The 6,000-nt window shown below is 39.3% G+C and overlaps 1 protein-coding gene across 4 annotated transcripts in view; it reads right to left on the minus strand.

Moving 5' to 3' along the window:
- LOC143018171 (gigaxonin-like) overlaps window positions 1-1,866 on the minus strand; it is a 68,887-nt gene extending 67,021 nt beyond the window's left edge. The window contains exon 1 of one of the 4 annotated variants that reach the window (XM_076173343.1): window positions 1,787-1,866. The gene's annotated coding sequence lies outside the window, so the exon portion shown is untranslated. The other 3 variants (XM_076173342.1, XM_076173344.1, XM_076173345.1) reach the window with 3 other exon arrangements.
- Window positions 1,867-6,000: the final 4,134 nt, after the last annotated feature.

A 6,000-nucleotide genomic window follows, 5' to 3' on the forward strand; every position in this document is an offset into this window, starting at 1 on the left:
ACCTTCTTCTGACACCATTCTTACAAATATCTATCACGTTGCCATGGCAACTGTTGTCAATTAAGAGATAATCAATAAAATCCAAACCGCTGGCCCAACTGACATGCAACTTGGCATGCACAGGTTTTATGGGTCCAAAAATATCCTGAGCATGTCAAAAACAATGCAGGACTTTCCTCTTACACCGTTCTTACTGACACCTATCACGTTGCCATGGCAACAATATGTCGAATAGGCATCTAAGCTTCAAGAAACTTAGATTGCACAACTGCGCTATTACCAACGATTTCAAAGTTGCTCATATCCGGTAGAATAGAGGCTAATAAACAACATTATTACATTCAATATTATATGATTTAGTTTCTTGCCTTTACACTTTTACTCGGAAAACTAATTTGCCAAGGCTAATATAAAAAATTGCGTTGAAACCGGCAAGAATTAGTAAAGTTTTGAAGAACTGGGCATAAACTTGTTTAACAACAAGATAATTTTAATACCCTGCGGATGTGCTGAACGCTCCAAGCATTCAAACTAAGCCAAACAAAAATCAAAATCCAACGGGGCGCAAAAGATGGCGATATCGGCGCCGCGCATGGTTTCGCGCGTGACCATATGCCTACATGTGATGACCCTAAGCTCAAACATCAAGTGATCAACAATCTTAAGCTTCTCATTTCCGGGAGAAAATAAGTTGATAAACATGTTTATATAAATTAAAATAATATATAGTGATGCCTTACCTTAATATTTTTACTCGAAAAACTATGTTGCCAAGTTTGATAACCAAATTTCCGTTTCAATCGCTGAAAAATTGTTTCTATTATAAGAATTGGGCATACATTTGCGAAACAACAAGGTAATTTGAATATCTTGCGCATGCGCTGAACGCAGCAAGCATTCAAACCAAGCTAAACAAAAGCTAGTGGGCCGCAAACAATGGCGATGTAAACAGTACATGGTCAACAGAGGCGCCGCGCGTACCTACACAATGCCTGGGCACCATAGGAAATCCCCGTCTGCTGCCGGGCTTTAATTAGTACGACCCTGCGTAGATGTGCATTTCTAAAGATTTATCAACTTTTTGGTTATTGATTTCTGCCAAGAAAAATATATATTACATGGTTGTATTATAATTTGCACAATTAATATTTTCTATTGCAATATCATGTATGAGTGAACTTTCGAAAATTCACCAAAAATGTATTATACACTGTTTAGCACCAAGGGGGAGGGAATTATGTTAGTAGACAGAACTGCCAGGATTCCTGTATCAGTGTATCTAAACAAATATATATTTACATTACCAACCCGTTTCCATATCTATATCTAATCTGCTTAATTTGCCTGACAACCCGGAAATGACTGCCATCATAGTGGTATCTTTAAATATTTACCCAAATTATATACTCCCACCCGTGTAGAGTACAACTAGTACTCTACACTCTAGTACTACTAGTGTAGTGTGAAACACGGCGATATCTTCCTCTTATATTACCATATAGTATTCATTATTCCCGATTCTATCATACCGAAGTCATGCTTAAATAAGTTTTTATACTTGGCTGTTCCGTTCCTCCTACTTTAGTTTATATTACTCAGAACCCGAAGTAAAGAAAACACCATTATACCATACCACAAGTATCCTAAACATTGCCACGAGATGACGTCAATATCCCTGTTTCATCATTGATATTATTGTTAATATTGAATTACTAAACTCAACAACAAAAGCAGAAATTAACTTTCCCAATGAGCTTTCATAAAAATTGTTAATGACTTATCTGACCAGATTATATATGCTCACTTAGAGAACAGCCATACGATGTAATGAGCTCAGTCGTATTTCGTAAACAAACATTAGTACGTAAGGAATGGAATATAAATTTTTATACAATTGTTCAAATGTACAAAATGGAACAGCAATTTATAGAAATGAATCATGAATATATTTTGGTCTGTTAGCAATAACTAGACATTTTATCATTGGGGACAAAATAACATAACACCTAATAGATGGGAATACTGCAGAGGGCCGATCCAGGGCGGCATAATATAAATAATAGTCTTCTTGTTCTTGTTATATTTTTAGGTATGCTGAAGCAAAAGAGGCTTCAAGTAGACCTTGAGATTCTGGAGAGACAGGTCTCTCACTTTACAGTCTCACACACGTTGTCAGTTCAGTTGTTTTGATCCTAAGTACATTCCTTATGGAGCACTTAAATATCCAAGGTCAATGCTGAAGCAAAAGAGGCTTTAATAGAAGCCCTTGAAGTTCTGAAGAGACAGGTCTCTCACTTCAGTCTCCACACGTTGTCAGTTCGAGAGTCCATTCTGCATGATGGAGTCACAAGGGTGGAAGGGGAAATACAATTATAATGCCGGGACTCCGGGTTCGATTAATTGTATATGTATGTTTATAGGCAGTGGTTAGGTATAGGTTTAGCATAGTTGTAGCCTCTGGATGTCCACTGATTAGCTGTGGATTAAGATATTTTCTTTGTATTACAGCTGGCGGATCACTAGAGCATAGCAACCCACTTATTTAATTGAGTTACACACACACACACACACACACACACACACACACACACACACACACACACACACACACACACACACACACACACACACACACACACACACACACACACACACACACACACACACACACACACACACACACACACACACACACACACACACACACACACACACACACACGCACACACACACACACACACGGCTCGGTGGCGGATTGGTAAAGCACTGGCCTCACAAGCCAGAGAACCGGGGTTCGATTCCCCGGTCGGGCGGAGATAAGTTGGGTTTGTCTCCTCTCACGTGTAGCCCCTGTTCACCTAGCAGCGAGTAGGTACGGGACGTTAGTCAAGGAGTTGTGACCTTGCTGTCCCGGTGTGGGGTGTGTGAGTGGATCAGACCTGCCCAGAGATCGGCTAATAAGGAGCTCTGAGCTCACTGCCGTAGGGTGGTGTCTGGCTGTCTCGACAGAGACTGCAGCAGATCCGAGGTGAATACACACACACACACACACACACACACACACACACACACACACACACACACACACAGACACACACACACACACACACACACACACACACACACACACACACACACACACACACACACACACACTTTATATAAACAACATGGATGAAGGAATTAAATGCTATATAAACTTCTTTGTAGATGATGCAAAACTATTGAAGAGAGTGAGTAACGAAGAAGACTGTAAATCTTTTCAGGGAGATCTAGACAAAGTCTGGAATTGGAGTAAAAAGAATGAAGTGAATTTCAACATAAAAAATGTAGTAAAATGGAATTTGGAAAAAGCAAAAATAGAATATCCGGTCAATACATAATTGGAACGAAAGAAGTTATAAAACTAAACTCAGAAAGAGTCCTAGGAGTGATAATTTCAAATGACATGACACCAGACAAACATGTAAACAAAATAGTTGGAGAAACCTACAACTTAATAAGATCAATGAAAGTGGCCTTTGACTACATGGACGAGGAAATGGTGAAGAAAATCCTAGTTACACTGATAAGACCAAAATTAGAGTATGCAGCGTCGCTATGGACGCCCAGTACAAAAAAAGTAAAATAAAATAAAATAAAAAGATAGATAAATAAATAAAGAAACTAGAAAGAATTCAAAGAGCACCAACAAAGATGGCACCAACACTCAGCATGCTGACATACGAACAAAGATTGGACAAACTAAACTTATTAACTCTGGAGCAAAGAAGAGAAAGAGGCGATTTGATAACCATCTATAGAATTATGAAAGGGATGGAAATCCTTGACAGGGTTGATCTACTTAAATGGGACAGAAGAAATACAAGGAGACACAAGAAGAAACATAAGAAGGACAGTTACAGAAGAGATCTGAAAAAGAATAAATTTCCACACAGAGTGACAGATACATGGAATAAATTGAAAAGGAAAGCAGTGAGTGCAAAAATTATACACGACTTTAAGAAGGAACTGGATGCGGAAAAATACAACTGCGGGGTCCTACGAGCATAGCTCTTCCCCGCAAAATACAACTAGGTAAATACAACTAGGTAAACACACACACACACACACACACACACACACACACACACACACACAGATCGGCCATATATAAGCTCTGAGCTCTCTTCCGAGAGGGAAAAGCTGTCGATCACGAGTCCATGGTGAATCACACACACACACACACACACACACACACACACACACACACACACACACACACACACACACACACACACACACACACACACACACACACACACACACACGGCGGTCTGGGTTCGAATCCCACCCAGGGCTGAAATAATTTAGTATCGCTGCGCTGCGAGTCGTTACTCCAACTCTCGTGGGTGGGCAGTTGGGTGTGTGCGTGTACGGTCACAGCATTACTCATAGATCTGTCATATATGAGCTCTGAGCTCTCTTCCGGGAGTGAAATAGCTGTCGATCACGAGTCCAACACGTGATCCAAGACCATGGTAAATCACACGCACACACACACACACACACACACACACACACACACACACACACACACACACACACACACACACACACACACACACACACACACACACACAGAAAAAATGGAGAAAGAAGAAAATTGAAGGCGGCCTATACCAACATGGACGGATTAATTTCAGGACAATGAACTTAATGATTACCTGCTAGAATGAAAACCAGACATTATGGGAATTGTGGAGACTAAACTAAGGGGTGAAATAACATCCATCGATGTTGGACATGGACTATGTAATTACTGGATTAAAAACAAAGACAAGAAACAGGGATAAGGAATCATGTTCTTGGCCAAGAAAAACTTGAATGTGACAAAAATTGCGGAGGGCAAAGGTAATGTAGAACTGATCATGATAAAAGTCGAAGACAAGAACATGAAAAGCAGAAAGTTTGTGGTGACTTATGTCCCCCCCCCAAAAAAAAAAAAAAAAAAAAAAAAAACGAGCGCTTGGAAAGAGAACGAGTGTACGGAAATGCTAGAAGATACAAGGCAATCATTAAATGAGATACTAATGGGCGGGGGTAATCTGGTAATTATGGGGGACTTCAATTGCAAAAAAATTTGTTGGGAGAACATGACAGTGAGAGGGGGAGAAGATTTGTGGGGTAATGTATTACTGGACATGGCCATGTAATATACAATGACTCAGTGGGTCAGTGAAAACACCAGATATAGAAATAATGAGGAGCCGTCGAAACTAGATTTAATATTTACAACAGAACCTGAAATTGTGGATAAAATCCAATACAAGACACCAATTAGAAAGTGACCATATACTCATTGAGACTGAACTAAAGGAATAAATATGCACGAAGAGAAATGAAAAGCGTAGGAAAGGAAGATTGATGTACAACAAAACGGACTTTGCAAAACTAAAGAAATTCTTCCAGAATGCAAACTGGGAAAAAAATTACATGGGAGAGACAAAAGTGGAAGAGAAATGGGATATCTTGATGGGTAATTACAATGAAGGGGTGAATAGGCACGTACCAAGACAAAAACTAGAGAGAGTGTACATTAAATGCTGGTTCAACAAAAGATGCAGTGAGGCAAAATATAGAAGGGACAGAGCTTAGAAAAGATGGAGAAAAGATAAAAAACCTGGAAAATGGCAAGTTTATATAAACTATAGAAATGATGTCAAAGTGAGAAGAGAGGAAAAAAGGAACCATGAAAAGGATATTATAGATAAATGCAAAGAGCAACCCAAGCTATTGTATCGATACGTGAATGGTAAACTTAAAAGCAAACAGGAAATGGTGAAACTAAGCCAAGGGAATATAGAATACACAGAAGAATTAGAAATTGCCGAAGTCATGAATAATCACTTCAAATCTGTCTTCACTAGAGAGAAAGCACAATATTAGGACGAAGGAAATGAAAGGCGATCTCCCCCCATGAGCAAGATAACAATAACACAAAAAGAAATAATGGAATAT

This window comes from Oratosquilla oratoria, chromosome 34, assembly GCF_046742065.1.
Source record: "Oratosquilla oratoria isolate Oo_2021 chromosome 34, ASM4674206v1, whole genome shotgun sequence".
NCBI lineage: Eukaryota > Metazoa > Arthropoda > Malacostraca > Stomatopoda > Squillidae > Oratosquilla > Oratosquilla oratoria.